This window comes from Lipotes vexillifer, unplaced genomic scaffold, assembly GCF_000442215.2.
Source record: "Lipotes vexillifer unplaced genomic scaffold, Lipotes_vexillifer_v1.1 scaffold1093, whole genome shotgun sequence".
Lineage (NCBI taxonomy): Eukaryota > Metazoa > Chordata > Mammalia > Artiodactyla > Lipotidae > Lipotes > Lipotes vexillifer.
In genome coordinates, this window is record NW_006774793.1 from 1,700,629 (window position 1) to 1,716,067 (window position 15,439).

At 52.2% G+C, this 15,439-nt stretch overlaps 1 protein-coding gene across 1 annotated transcript in view; it reads right to left on the reverse strand.

Moving 5' to 3' along the window:
- The window catches only part of ZFHX2 (zinc finger homeobox 2), a 29,080-nt gene extending 16,463 nt beyond the window's left edge, over positions 1–12,617 (reverse strand). The window contains exon 1 of the mRNA XM_007449565.1: positions 12,313–12,617. The gene's annotated coding sequence lies outside the window, so the exon portion shown is untranslated. The remainder of the gene's footprint in view (positions 1–12,312) is intronic.
- Positions 12,618–15,439: the final 2,822 nt, after the last annotated feature.

Below are 15,439 nucleotides of genomic sequence, written 5' to 3' on the forward strand. Positions count from 1 at the left end.
GCAGTTATCTTACATAACCAGAAAGCAGAAGCCCTGAAGTTGTGGGATAAAGGTATTCTTCCTATGGAATCCTTGGGGTGCCGGGGGAAGTGGGGAGATACATGTGCTGGAGTGTGAGGGCCTGACATTCCACTGTCACCCCCGTAACGGGGGCTCACCTGGTAGGAAGAACTGAGACCGGGCAAGAGCGGCCCCTCCTGGGCCCTGACACTGAGGGCTGAACCTGGTGGGTGCTCTCCCCGTGCTGGCCCACCTCACATCCGTCAGCAACTTCTCTCTGGCTCCCGAATCACAACTCTAGATCAAACTGCAGAGGAGGGCTAGGAAGACCTAAGCCCCACATCCTCTCTCCAAAGCTTTTACTTCCCAGGACTGGAAAAAAGACAGCTGATTCCTAGCTAGAAACCAAAGGAGCTTAGCTTTGGGCTAGCTAGTGGGTAAGACCTGGATCAGCGGAGGGAGGGTAGGTCTGAAGCTGTTAAAAATTGCAAATCTCTTCCCCCCCTCCCCTCCCCCCTCCCCCTCCCCCTCCCCCCCTCCCCCTCTACAGGAAAGAATTTCAATTGCAAATTTATCTCTGCCTCAGTGCCTCTCTTCCCGCTCCCCCCACTGCCACCAACTCCCCTCCCCCCTTCTTCTCTGTGCTTCTCCCATCACCCACTATTTATTACAAACCTTGAACTGCAGCAATTATTTTTTCACTTTCCCCCCCTCCTTCCATTTTCCTCCGCCTCAGTCTTTTCTTCTGTCCCTCTCTGAATCTGTGTCTCTTTTTCTGCCCTTCCTACCTTGACCTCAGTTTTCATCTCTTTCTGGAGACAGGTCCCCACGCACCACGACCAGGCCCAGAGTCTTATTCTCCCTCAGACCACTGTCATTCTTCCTGTGGTTCCAGGCTTTCCTTAAGGGCATCTCCTCTCCCTCAGGGTACACCTTAGACGTGGGGAAAGGGAGAAAGCGAGCCCTTAAAGGCCCTGGCATTCCTGCGTGTGGAGGAGGGAAGGAGGAAGAGGGCGGATCGGGTGTAGGGTGGAGGTGGGGGGATAGTCAAAAGGAAGGACCTGGGTAGAGGCGAGGGCCGGGGGCCGGCGAGGAGAGGGGTTAGGGGAGACAGAGCAGGCAGTGGTGGCGGTGTGATTAGAGCGGAGATTGATGTGAAGGGGCGCCACAGACGGCAGAGAGAGTCAATAAAACGAGAGGATCACATTAGAGGCGACAGAAAGAGCTTTAAATTACAAGGCTGCTGCCACCGAGGGGGATGGGAGGAGGCAGGCCTGGAGCCAGGAGAGGGTGGAGAGTTCTGAGGGTGTAGTCATCCCCTAAGATGAATCATCTAGCTCCAAAATGGCCCTCAGCCTCCAGAGCTCCCTTGCTGCCCCTTCATTCCATCACCCTCCCTAATGCTTCCTTCCCTCACAGCGTGAGGAGAGAGGGAAAATGGAGAGAAAGCTATGGGGAAACAGAAGAGATTTTGGGGGGGTATTGCCCTCTTCCTGTGTCCAGACCCAGGTCCCTCGCTGTTCCTCAAGGAGAGAAGGAAAGGATGGCAGTGCTGCTTCTTTCAAAGCTCAGCTAGGGACTTGTTGCCCCATCAACATAATCCCTGAACTGAGATATTCTTCCATGGGAGGTGGGCAGAAAGGCACCCTGTAAGTAGCTGGACAAGAATTCCTACTTCTTGAAATGTACCGTACTTAGAACAGGAAGACGCCAGGGAACCAGGAGGCTTCAGGACAGACAGTAGGACCCAGAGAGCTACAAAGAAAGATGTTATGAGAGGGACAGAAAGGCTTGGATGTGAAGTGGAAAGCTGCAAAGGCGGGCTCTGAGACCACAAAAGACAACACTCTGAGACTTCAGAACCCGAGAATTACAGGAGCCAAAGGAGCAAGGGCAAAGGAAGGACCAAAGAAGTGAGGCCTGAGGAAAGGAAGAATGTGCCCCTCACCGAGGAGGCGCCAGGCCGTGGGACCTGTAGAACTGGAGGCAAAGCTGGCCAGGGGCACTTCCTCTGGAGCTGGAGCCCCAGCAAGACCAGGACTCCCCTGGGCTGGAGCCCCCTCCCACCGCTGGCAGAGCTGGAGTGGAAAGTGACACGACCGCCCCCTAGTGGTTGTGGAGGGAACATCGCCGAGGAGAGGACAGGCCCGCAGGGACAGACTGGCTTTCTCCTCCCAGCTCCCCTCCTTAAAACAAAAAACAAAAACCCCTCTCCTTTCTTTTCTTCAAACCCAACGACAGGGCAAAGTCTTCCCCAGCGAAGTCGGCCAGAGGGCACTGGCACATTTGCTTACAATTTGCATACAGTGATTTCCAAGTCCGAGCCCTCCAGACATTTTTGCCTTTCACTTTTCCAATTGTTCCATCTATCCTCTTTCCTTGGAGCCCATTTTAGGGACCTTTTCTTTCTTCGCTCTGAAATCCCCGCCTCCAGCCTGCCCTCTTCCACACTAACTTTGCCCTGCCCTTCTTGCCTTTTGGTTTCAACCTGTTGCTTTTAAGAGGCAGCCACAGAGGGGAGGGGAAGAGGAGCAGGAAAGATGGAGTGTGTGTGCCCACATTAGGGGATCAGTTGGTACCAACAGCAAATAAGCTCTAACCAGGTGAGATTTCTTTTCTAAGGCAGTGGAAGAACATGGGCTATGGATTCACTTAGACCCAGGTTCAGTCCTGGCTCCCCGCCACTCACCAGCTGTGCAGCCTTGGTAAGTTACTTATCCACTCTGTTTTCTCATCTGGAAACTCCCTGGCCCTCACTCCCAAGTGCTCTTACAGGAGAAGGGTTTACAGCTGGCTTTGTGCTGTTATCTGAGCCTGGGTCTCTCCAGTACACCTACAAGATCACACAGCTGCCACCGCTGTCCTTACCCAGCTGTTGTGAAGACTAGTACGGGTAACATGTGAAAAGTGCCCATACTGGTGTCTATCAGGTCAGTTTCTTTCCTTCTCTCTGGCTCTCCGCCCTCGCCACCCCCAGAAGGGGGCAAGGTGTGTGCAGCTAGGCTGACGCTTTCCTTCTGTCTTGCCCCTTCTTGACCTGGACTCATCCTCTCATCTCTGCCCTTTTCGACTGAGGGCAGATTCTTTGGTGGGCAGGATTTAAATCTAGTCTGCCCAGCAGCAGACTTCATTTCTCACCAGGCCCTCTTGATTGCTGCATCTAGAGACATCCCATTATCCCAAACCAGAGACTGGAACCTTTGCCCAGGCTCACACTTGCATCAGAACTATTATGGCCTCTCCTTGCATTAAAACTATCACTTTCTCTGTCTCTAAAGCTTACCTTCTATATTTAAAAAGAAAACAAGAAAAGGTACTCCTATTCCTCCATTTTAATTCTACTTATCTCTCCTAGACATCTCCCTGGCACCCTAATAGTTAGGGAGTGTTTACTTTGTGCAAGAGAATTTTTGTCCTAAAGAGAGAAAATAAGAATGGCAGGAAATGAGACAGGCAGGAAAAGGAGTATCGTAGAGAGTAAAGAAAGACAGCCAAGGCAGAGAAGAGGATGGAGGAAGAAGGGAGGGAGAGGGAGGGAAGGAGTGGGGAGCTGGATCTCGATCTGTACATGTAAATACCGAATCTTGAATCTTGGAGAATCTTGAATCTCGTTGAGGGCTCCCAGTTTTGGCAGCAGATTGGGCAGGTGGCCTGTCCCCAGTGAGAGGGATGGAGCAAGCAAGATGCTTAAGGTGGGCGGGAGGGAACTGGGTGGGGTGTGAGGAGAAAGGAGAGGCTGAGAGGAAGAAGATGGGGGTGGGAGGGAGTAGACAGGGCTAAAAGGGAAGCTGTGGATTAAAACCACAACCAGAGAGGAACATCCATCCACATTTGCGTGGCTTTGTTGAGATGTGCTGCAGCATGTCTGCTGCTGGAGGAGAGGATGTTGTGGAGAGGAGTGGAGCCTCTTGCCAGTGCATCTCCCTCAGTGATGAGGGAGATTATCTTATGATGCCACAAGTGTTAGGACAGCAGTGTGGAGCTGTGTGATCTTGTAGGTGCACTGGAGAGACCCAGGCTTAGATAACCGTGCAAAGCCAGCTCTGAACCCTTCTTCTGTATGAGCACTCCAGAGCGAGGAGACAGGGAGCTGTGCCCTTGAATTTAGATTCAGGATCCTATCTGATCCTGGCATGGAGGACCTCTGCGGAAGACCTTTGATCTCCCTGAGCTTGAAAAGAATTACGTGCAATTCTTCTAGAATTACTTGGAAGGATACCATTGTAAGTGGCTGTGTATATAAATAAATCCTTCTGGTTCTCTGATTCTGCATGAACCCTTGTGATAGTAATGACTCTGTTTAAATACTATTAAAACAATAACAACAACAACTAATAATAGTATCTTTAAATGTTTACCTTGTGTCAGGCACTGTGCTGAGCCCTCTGGAAGCATCACATCACCTAATCCTCCACTACAATCTAATAAAATAGATGCAGCTACTCACTCCCATTTTACAAACATGGAAACAGACTTAGATGGGTTATGTAATTTTTAAGGTCTAACACTTGGAAAATAGAGTCGAGGTTGGCCTCAGGTAGCCTGACCCCAGTGCTCTGCTCTCAAGTTAATTTATAAGCTTCTGAGCTCTGGCTGGTAAGCATTCTGAATGAGATCCTTGAGTCTGAGTGTGTTATTCTGGTCTTACGTGTGTTGCTTTGAGCATATGTGCTGTCATGCTCTCCTTTGAGCTTGAAAGTGTTAGATGGCCTTCTCCCAGTTTTTAGTGCTAAGATGGGCCAGAACAGGCCACTGCTTTGTGTGACTCCAGGGGGCGCTATTCGCATTGCAGTCTATGCACGGGCCCTGGCCATTCTGTGTGTCTGTGTGTCTGTGTGTCTGTGTGTCTGTGTGTCTGTGTGTGTCTCTCTCTCTCTCTCTCTCTCTCTCTCTCTCGCTCTCTGCTGGGGGTGGGGTTGTGGTGGGTATCGGATTTCTGATAAACTCTGAAAGTTGGAAGTCTACACATGTGTATTCTTAATAGCATATGAACTTCAGAAAAAACGGTATGGTATTATTTTAAAACATAGCCTTTAAGGTCAGACACCTGGAATCAAATTCTAGTTCTATTCCCTATGATGTAAATGTCCTCGGGTGGGTTGCTTAAAGCTTGTTGCTTCATAAATAGAATGGGGAATAGTTCCTCCTGGAGTTGTGCCCGTTGAGACGATCATTACTGAGACTGGCACTTTGTATGTGATCAATAAATGGAAACGATAATTGCTCATCCACGTGTCTTATTCCCCGAGTTCGGCTGTACGTGTATGTTTATTGCTTTTTATTGTGTGTGTGGCTGAGGGCCAGGGTGTAGCCCTGTCCCCGCACCTCTTCGGGGTTAGTGAAGGGTCTCCCCGAGGCTCTCGGTTACACCCGCGTGGGCCCTGGGCTTCCCGTTCAGCGGCGGGGTGTCCTGTGCGGGTGTGCTGCCACGTGCCTGGCGTGCCTGTTTGTGCTCGGTGGCCCGGCTGGCGCGGGCGTGTTTGGGGTGGTGGTAATTACTGGGATGGCCCAGCCCTAATAAGTGTGATCTCCTTACACTCTCACCGCCTCTAATGGAGCTAACCTCATTTCACAGCCGTTAGAGAGGGAGATGAGGCCCCGCCCCCGGCCCCGCCAGCTGCAGCTCCCGCACCCCGGCCACGTCCTTTCCCTGCGGTTCGCCATTTCCCCGTGCCACCGCTCCTCTCCCTCCCGGTCCTCTGCTCCTCCTTCCAGGCTTCCCTCTCCCGTTCCCCATTGTTCTCTTCCCTTCCCGTCTTTCCGCGCCTCTCTCCCCTGCCCTCCTCTTCCCTCGTCCCCCGTCCCTCCTCTCCTCCATTCCTGGCTTCCTCTCGCCTTTCCTCATCCCCCTCCCTCTTTTTTCCCCGGGTCCGTCTGTCCTCCGCGCCCTCTTCTCCGCGCCCCTCCCCCGCCCTTCTCTGCTGCTGGCCCTCCCCTCCCCCACGGTGCCCCGTCTGGCCAAAGGACAAATCTCAAGGGGAAACCAGCAAAGACAAACAAGGTGCAGTGACTTCATTATCGTCGTTAATTTGCCACTTCAGTTCCTCCCACAAGGGTCAAAGCCGGCACGGCTTGAACTCAGGACTGACGCGGAGGCTGAGCCGGCCGCCTGCCTTTTCCGCCTTAAGCCTCTTCCACAACCGCTCGGCTTCCCTCCTCCTCGCGGCCGTCATTTCTCTGCAGGGGGTCAGGCTCCGGGTTTTTTCTCTTCCGTTTCTTAGTCCTCGCAGCCTCAGCCTACCGCCTTCCTTCCTTTTTCATTTAAACAGTGGCCTTCTCTCCACCTCTCTCCCGGCTCCAAGTCACCTGGTTTTTACCTTTGACTCCCTCTTTCTCGTCCTATTCAGCCTGCTTCCGCTTTTCCCACTCCTCCCTGCCCCGTCCATCCTGAACCAGTATCTTGGTCTTCCCTCTTCCTAACCTCAAGCACACTCCTTTCCCTAAAGCACCGGGATTTATCTCTAGGTTTTGAATACCACATAGCCTGATGAAGCTGGGGATGGGAGGAAGGAGCAGTTTGTGCTCCAAGCAGGAAAAGTGGTACAGAACGTGGAAATGGCTGGATAGAAAGGAAGACAACTGTGATGGGGGGGCGTGACAGGCACACGAGTCAAAGAAAGCAGCAGAATCTAGACTCAGACACCTGAGACTCAAGACACACTGGGGCCCAGAGAAACAACCTTGCCAAGACCAGAGAAAAAGGAGGATGGGCCAGAGGGCCTTGGGCTTGAGACTGGGGGCTGGGGTGGGGTAGGGGTGCCTCACCAACAAAACAAGGAGTGAAAAATCCGAGGGTGGAAATGGCGTTTACCCCATCAGTTCCTCAGGGAAACACAACCTAACACTCGTGTCCCACCCTCTGCCCTCCTTCACTGAGAAGCCAAATGACTGGCAATTGACTCGAGCTTTAGCCCAATGCCAGCCCCAAAGGGAGAGGCTGAGGGTAGTTGGCTGTAACTGGAGGAGGCACCAGGGAAATGTCCACACGTGAAGTAAACGTTTCTTCACCCACCCCTGTCCCACCTACTCTGCACATCAAAATGCCACAGAGGATCAGACACAGCATATGAATGCCCTCTTCTCTCCACAGAGAGTGCTTGCTACTTATGGCCCTCTAATTTCACAGGCCCCTGTGCCAACACTGTTCCACTGGGTGGCCCTGCTGTGATTCCAAGGCTGGAACCCTGGCTTCAGTGTAATACCATATTCCTGCCCAAATACAGAGGCAGCTCCTGTTCTCTCGTCTGACTTTGAAAGAGAGATTTTGAGGGGTGCCGAGCTGTTTTGGGAGGGATTAGGAAAAGGTGTCTTCTTCCAGGTGCACGGCAGTGGTACAGCTTGGTGACAGGAGAGCAGGTGGATCTCAGCCCTGTTACCCCTTAACTGGGCACCCTAGACAACTGGACACAGAGGTCCTGGTCTGCACAAGTGCTTATAAGAGTGGGATACTGAGAGCCAATGGGATTACCTCAGGGTGCTGAAAGGCACCTCTAAATCCTTCACCCTGTCTCACCAGCCTGGGGGGGGGGAGGACGGGTGGGCAGGCAGTCCCCTGGGGCTTTCCACAGAGAGTCAAGGGGCTCTAGAAAAGTGAGGGGTGGGATTACTGAGAAGCCAGAGAAGAAAGATAGAAAAATCAATGAAATGAGTTTCTAACAGTGAGGTAAAGGACCGCCGTGTCGACAGCCTGTCGCCTGCTGCAAAATATGAGCTGCCCAAGTCCATGGCGGCGGCTGACAGTGCATCCAGCCGCCACTGTCCTCCCTGCAGGCCCCCGCCCACTGGCCCCTTCTCCAGCTGCCCTGGCCTTTCTTATTATAGTTAGACTCTCCCCCAGGGCTTCCAGCTCGCTTGCTCTCATCCAGAGCTTCTTTCCTAGATTCCTTTGATCCATTTGCCACAGGAACAGGTTAAGTTATAATTCCTGATTGGGTGCATCTTTCTCCTCTATGGCTTCCGTGTTTAGACTCCCCGCCCTTCAGACCTCAGAGCTGTGATGAGCTCTGCATCTCCTGCCTCTCCCTCTTTTACTTTATGTCTCTCGACTCCAACAACGCATTGCGTAGTCAGATGTCAAGGCCATCCCTCACATGGTTTCTTACATCCAAGTCTGTGCCTCTTTCTGCCTTTTGGCCCACTTGGCCAATGCTGACTTCCTTGTAATTGTCTGGATTTGGCCAGGGTGTTTAGGATGGGCCTGGAATTGATTTATGAACTCTTTGTGATCAGCACGTGCATGCGCACGTGTGTGTGTGTGTGTGTGTGTGTGTACTTATGTATTTATATATGGCAGATTCGATTGTGGTTTCACGATTGGGAATGGGGTGGGGTAAGGATGCTTCCAATTCAAAATCTCTGACTCTGTCTTTAGAAACAACTCTCAACCTTTTCTGGAAACCACCTCCTTTCTGTAGCCTCCTCCATATCTTCCTTCTGGGCTCCTAAGACTGTTCATTCATGTTTTCCTCCGATTATCTCTGCAAAGACTCCTCAGATCAGCCCCTAGAGTCAGCCCTGGATGCTTCCAAGTGGGCCCCTAACCCAGTCTCTCCTCTCTCTGCCTCAGATCTCACAGTTGCTCCCCTCCAGCCTTTTCCTTGTGTCTGCTTTCCCAGCTTGCCCATTTATGCAGACTTAGGCCTGAGGAGTGGGGTGAAAGGAAGGTGGACAAGTCTTTTCCTTAGCCTGTCCCTATTAATTTGACCTCTTGTTCAATAGATATTAAGCATCCTCTGTGTGACAGACATTGTGCTAGGTCCTGGAAAATGATGGGAAACTAGACAGATGCAGCCCCTGCTCATATGGCCATCAGGACTCACCCTGGATCTCTCACCCGACAGCTTCTCTCAGAGTCCCCCCCTTTTTTTCCCCTCCCTCCACAGCCAAGTTCCACCATGCCCTCTGGCATTTCAGAATCCTTCCCTATTCTGTATCCCTGCTTCACACAGCTCTCACACAGCTCCTATGCCCTCTAATCTGCATTTCCAGCTTCCGGCTCCATTCCTAAACCCAAAGCAAGGTTCATCTTACATTTTCAGGGACTGCCCTCCCTGCTCACAGAGCCCTTCTCCTTTCACATTCTGTAAATGCCATTTCCAGCTCTCTTCCTTCTTTCCTGCTTTTCAGTCCCACCATCCCGTCCTCAATGCCCCTGTCTCCTGAGGTCCCTTTCTCTTGCTCCTGCAGGCTCTAGTGAACCTCAGGTGCTCACAAACAAGACTTCATTTGGAGCTAAGAACAGCTCCAGGGCGGCAAGGTCAAGCTACCAGACGCAGGAATCCTACAGACTTGACTCTGGTCCCCGGCCCCATATGTGTGCAGCTCCCCAGCAAAGCAGCAAGTTGTTCCTCTATGGGTCTTAAGGTAACACCAGCTGCTCTGACATCATGGAGGGAGGACCCCTGTCAGGTTGCCAAGGCAACACCAGCAGTTTATGACATCAGAGGCTGGAGGTCTTTGGTGCTCAGGGGGCTAGAAAGATTCCAGTTCCTATCAGCTAAAGTAAATGGGAATTCTACTTTTTCATGTCTTTGCTCACGTCGCCCTGGCTTGGGGTTGAAAAGCAAAGGCCTCCGGTGGGGTAGTGAGGGATTTGGCCAATGGAATGAGCCAGATCTCTCCTTCTCTTCACCAGATATCTCTGCGCTCTCTCTCCTCTCCTTTGGCATCTCTCTCTCTTTTGGGGCTTCGCCCAGTGGTATTTCTGCTCTGCCTTTTTTCCAAATCGCCCCTCCTGCTGTGCTCTCTTTGCATCCATCACGCTGTGTCCTTCTCACACCAGAGGCATTTGTTTCCTTTGATATCTCATCTCTCCTCTTTCCCCCTACCAAGCTCTGTGCAGCTCTGATCTGCTTCAGCACTCCTCCCTTTGCTTCCATTTCCCTTCTCTGTACCATACTCTTTTCTCACCTCATCTTATTCTTCGGTTCCTCCTTTCCCCCATTTCACCACTGTATTTATTCAGCTCATATTGCTTTTTCTGATGACCTTCCTCTTGAGAAATAATCTATCCTTTCTCTCCCTCTCTCCTTCTGTATCACTATTAATTCATGTTTTATTTCATTCTCCCAATTTTTCATTAATCACCCCTTGGTTCCTCCCCTGCCCCCCATTCCACATGTATTTTCATCCCTTCCTTTGCGCGTTCCTCACGTCATGCATTTCTCCACCCCATGCATTTATGGCACCCGGCCTCCCCTTCCTTTCTGTCATTCTATTCACCTCTGAAATTTTCCATTTTCTGCCCATATCTACCTCCTCCTTTTACCCTTCAAGCTCCTGAAGTCTGGAAAAACAATAATGGGTGTAAAACAAGGTAAACTCTCCAGACTCTTTATCCACCTTTCCCATTCTTTAGGCTGAATGAACCTGGCCCCTTGCATAAGATATCAATAGCTTCTGTCGCACTAATGAAAACTGCCTCGTAAAAAATCATGCTGAATCCAAATATGATAAGAGTGAGGACCCAGGAAAAAGATGAATTAGAAAGTAGAGAAAAAGCCACAGATGTCTAGAATGAACTGAAAGATAAGGGGCAACCAAGCAGGGTGGAGCTTAGAATTCCAGAGAATGCCCCTTTACAAAATCAAAGTTGACAGTGAATGAACATAACGGCCCTGACCGATGAAGGGGTTATATGTCCCTGGAAGTCCAGTAAGTTGATTTCTTGGCCTGTTTATGTGCTTTCACAAGCCATACTTCCCAACTCTCCCAGCCCCTTTGCTCTCTGGTACATTCGCTGCTGCAGTTAAAATGCTGGGTGAGAAGGTAAGGAATACAAGAAACTTAGGGTGACCAAGGAAAAAAGGTAGGAGGAGTGCAGATTATGGGAACAAGGGTGAAGAAGAGGCAAAGGAGATCATGGGAGACAGGGATGGGGAAAAAAGGGGGTGAAACAAAATGGGGAAATGAAATGATATATAATGGTAAAGTGAGGGAAGGGAGGAAAACCAAGTCAGAGAGGAAGAGGTTTGTGGTGGGAAGCTCCTGGAGAGGCAGATGACACACAGGAGACCAGAGGTGAGGTCCTGATGGGGGACACAGGCACATGGCAAAGGGGACAGTCAACAATGCTAGGAAGTTCCAAAGCTCCCTGGGTGAAGATGGAGGAGGAGGCCATCCTGGCCATGCTGAAAGGGCACTCGGATCCTTGGGGGAGACACAGCTGCTCCATCCCTCCACTCTTCCAGGCCTCTGACCAGTGACTACCACAAACATCAGTCATGACTGATAGGCAAACTCCAAAGCGGCCTGAAAAGGCCAGAGATATCCGTTCAGACCCTGAAGGAAAGGGCCTGGAGTCCTAGATGGGTAGAACAGTCAGGCAGCCAAGGTGTAACACACAGTGACAGGGACACACAGGGAAGGATCACCCGGGTGGGAGGTCACATCCCGAGATAGTGACACACAGACAGACTCGGAGATGGATGGGTGGGGAGAATGAATGAGGTGTAGAATGGCAAAATCCAGAGGTAGGGACACATGGACAGAGACCAGCGGGGCAACAGGAGCAGCAAAACGCGTGGTCGGGTTCTCGTTGATAGGGCTATTCAGAGAGAGGGACAGACAAGAGCAGATGGAGAGCTGGGGGCCAGGAGACACACTTCACCTTGAATAGGAGTAGAGGCCTCCCCTCACCTACTACTCACACCTTTCCAAAACAAAACAAAACAAACAAAATCCAACCCCCCAAACCAACAAACAACTCAACTTCTGGCAAAACCTAAGATCGAAGATTAAGGGTATCCACGCCCTCTCCCACCCTCCCACCTCCCCAGCGCGCTTGCCCATCCATCTGCCTGCCTGCTAGCCGCCGTTCCTCCCCCATCCTGCGGCCGGCGGGGGGCCACCGAGACCCAGGCGCCTCCAGACTGACAGCTCCGAGCCCCCGCACTCCCCCGGCCTCCCCTTCCCTCCGGGACCCCCGCTCCCTGCACAGCTCGGCGCGGCCCGTCTAGGCTCTCGTTACCCTCCATCTGTCCGGCTGGCTCCTGGTCCAGCCTCGAAACCTTTCCCTTCCCCGTCTCTGCCTCCACCCCGGCATCTCTCTCTTCGCCCCATTCCCGCTCGTAGGCCCTCTCCTTCCCTCCCATACCCCTGTCCCTCCTTCTCCTCAGGCTCTCGGTGTGTCCGTCTGTCCGTCCGGGTCCCCTCCCCCAGTCCCTTCCCGTCCCTCTCCGTGCCCTCCAGCGGCAGTCTCCGAGCGCCTACTCTCCCCTCCGTCTCAAGCTTCCAAAGAGCAAGGAAGGGAAGAAGAGAGAGGGAGAGGAGAAAAAAAACCAACCCAGCAGCATCGGAAATCGATGCACTTACACCTCAGCTGGAAGCAGGGACGGGAGTCGAACCGCGGCCGCCCAGCAGCGCGAGGCGGGGAGGGGAGGGGGTGGCTCTTGGAAGGGACTTCTCCGATGTGTTGATTCCTTTTTTTCCCCTCCTCCTCCCTCCCTCCAGCGCTCACTCCGGGGCGTCGGGGACGGAGATGGAAAAAATAAATAAATAAATTCACGGCGGTGAGGGAAGTGAAGGAAAATAATCAATGCTATTTGGCTGCGGCTGAAGTGTTTTCCCGGCTTCGTGAGGGGGTTTCCATTGATTCACCCTGGGCACTCGCTCGCTCCCTGCCTCCTCCTCCTCCTCCTCGCCCTCCTCCTCCTCCTCGCCCTCACCCCTCCGCCTCACTCACTGGCTGGAGCCGAGGCGTCCCACACAATGGAATAATCAATACCCAGGCGCCCGGGGCGGCCCCACTGAGCAGGTGCAGCGGCCCGCCCGCCGCGGAGTATGCCGGGAGTTGTAGTCCGTCCGCCCCCGCCCCGGCCCCCCGTTTCTAGAGCTTGTGTCCGCCTGCTTGGCTGGACTGTGGGCGGGACCCCAGGCCCGAGGACAGGTGGACAGCGGTCCCGGCCACCTGCTTGACTGTGGCGCCAGGTCCAAGCCGGTGCCTGCAAAGAGGGCAGAGGCTCCTTTAAACACTTTCCTGTTTTCTCCTCCTCTTCCTTCTGCCTGCAGAAATCGCACACGTGTTTTGTAATTTTGTTTTAAATCAGCTCTAGAGCAAGTCCTGGCTTCTGCCAGCTTCCCGGAGCCACTCGAGGCCTATCTCTCTTTCTTCACTCCCTTATTCTTGCTTTATTAGTTCCTGTCCCTTCCAATTGGGCACTAGAACCTTATCTTCCACAGCAATTAGTCCTGGTGCCTGGGAGCTTCTGTCTCCTCCACGTGGTCACAGAGTCCCCAGAGTTGGGTGGGGGGAGGGGAGGTTCTGGCTCCCCATCCTCATCTTCGGTTTATCAGCTCCCATAAGCTCTCCTATATTCTAATAACAATAGCTGCTAAAATTAATTGAGTGCATAGGGACAGTTCCAAGCACTTTTACATATATTAACTTATTTAATCCTCACAACTAGTCTCATTTTACAGTTGAGGAAACCAGGGCACAAACAAGTTAATTAACTGGCCCAAGGTCACACGGCCAATAAGTGACCCCTCCAGGATTCAGATCCTGATAGTCTGACTCCAGACCTCACACTAGCTGCTATAGCCTACTTCTCTTAAAAGAAAAAAATCCTGGAGTTCACAGGAAAAAAGGAAGGAGAAAGAAACTAACGTTTTGAATCTCTATGATGTGACAGTTTGTCACTGAATTCCTCACACTTAACTGTGAGGCAGTCCACATTTTACCAAAGTGAAAACAGAGGTTTAGGGAGGTGGAGTTGCTAGCCCAATGCCAAACACCAGTAAAGTGAAGATGGGACTCAACTCCAGGTCTGTCTAGCTTTGGAGTCTGGTCTTTCCTTTTCCTTAAACTGCTGCCTTGGCCCTACTGGACTGGACTTTATAACTCACAGAAGAGATTAAGTCTTCTTCCTCTGGGCAACAAAACTGATAAGCAAAGGACAGATGAAAAGCAGGCCAGTGAAAGGAATTAGGGGCTGGGGTCCCTCCCCTCTCTGCACATTGGTACCCGTCATAGGATGTGGCGGGGTATACCTTAAAGAGATCCCAAGTTCAGGATGCCATGTCTGTAAACCAGTGTCCTCTCCACAGTACCTCCCATGGGTCACGTGTTTCCAGAAACATACTGGGGAGAGGACAAGTATTGAGATTGAGAACCTAGCACTTCGCACCCATCATAGGAGCAGGCCCAGGAGTTGACAAGAGCCACTGTTCTTCAGCAAGCTACCTTACTCAAAGAATCAGACATGCAGTTGATGCCTCCAGCTAATCATAGCCCTGGGAGGGAGTAAGGAGAAGAAGCCTTCTCTATTTTGTCTCCCAAAGCAAAGGGCCATTCTCATGTCTTCCTATATTTTATGCTTTTTTTTTTTTTTTTTTGCGGTACACGGGCCTCTCATTGTTGTGGCCTCTCCCGTTGCGGAGCTCAGGCTCCGGACGCTCAGGCTCAGCGGCCATGGCTCACGGGCCCAGCCGCTCTGCGGCATGTGGGATCTTCCCGGACCGGGGCACGATCCCGTGTCCCCTGCATCGGCAGGCGGACTCGCAACCACTGCGCCACCAGGGAAGCCCTTACTATATTTTAAATGAACATAAGTATTTCTCCTATTCCTGACAAAGCCTGCTCAGGGGCCACTGGACAAACTCCTCAGTCTGACACTCAAAACCTTTTCCAACCTGCCCAACCTGTATTTCTTGATTGATCTCTTTCCTCTTACACATGGGCCAGGTGCTCTCCAGCTTCTGAGCCTTTGCTCATGCTGTTCCTGTCACCATCTTGGTCTCCAACCGTTGAAATCCCATCATGTCTTTAGTTTTCATCCAAAATATCATTTCCTCCTCTTACAGAAAGTCTCCCATCCACCCTTATCCTGAACATTCATGGGGATGTATTAACTCCCCTTTAAAACTCCAGAGTCTAGAGTAGCTGTACTGGTCTTAGTTATCCTTTTTTTTTTTTCCCCCCTAGCTCATTCCCACTGGCCTGCATTCAGTGGGACACCATAATAGTTAATAAAATATTTGCTGGACAGCGTCTGAGTGAGTGGCTTGTATTCCAGGCCCATCTGCCAACGGGGTGAGGGGGTTGGAGACAGGACTGGGGCCTCAGCTCCTTTTCCATCCGACTCTCTCAACTTTAGGTCGAGTCCCGCTGGCGTTAATCGCAGCTTTCCTGTCACCATAGCGACGGGTGGGCAAAGTCTCCCTTTGGAACTACATCTCCCATCATGCACCCGGGCCCCAGGGTGCCGACTCAGCTGCGCCCCCACCCCCGAGAGCCGGCAGGGGTCTGGGAGGAGGAGCAGAGCGCAGGGAGATGGCCTCGCTCTCGGCCCACCGCGGAGGTTGCGGCCTCCCATAAGCTAGCAGGCTTCTCGGGCCCCGGCCTGCCCTCGGCTTCGCCACAGCGGGCCTAATATGGCCGCTCGTGCCGGGATCTCCCGGGTGTGCAGAGAACCGGGGCCAGGAACTGCTCCCGGCATTC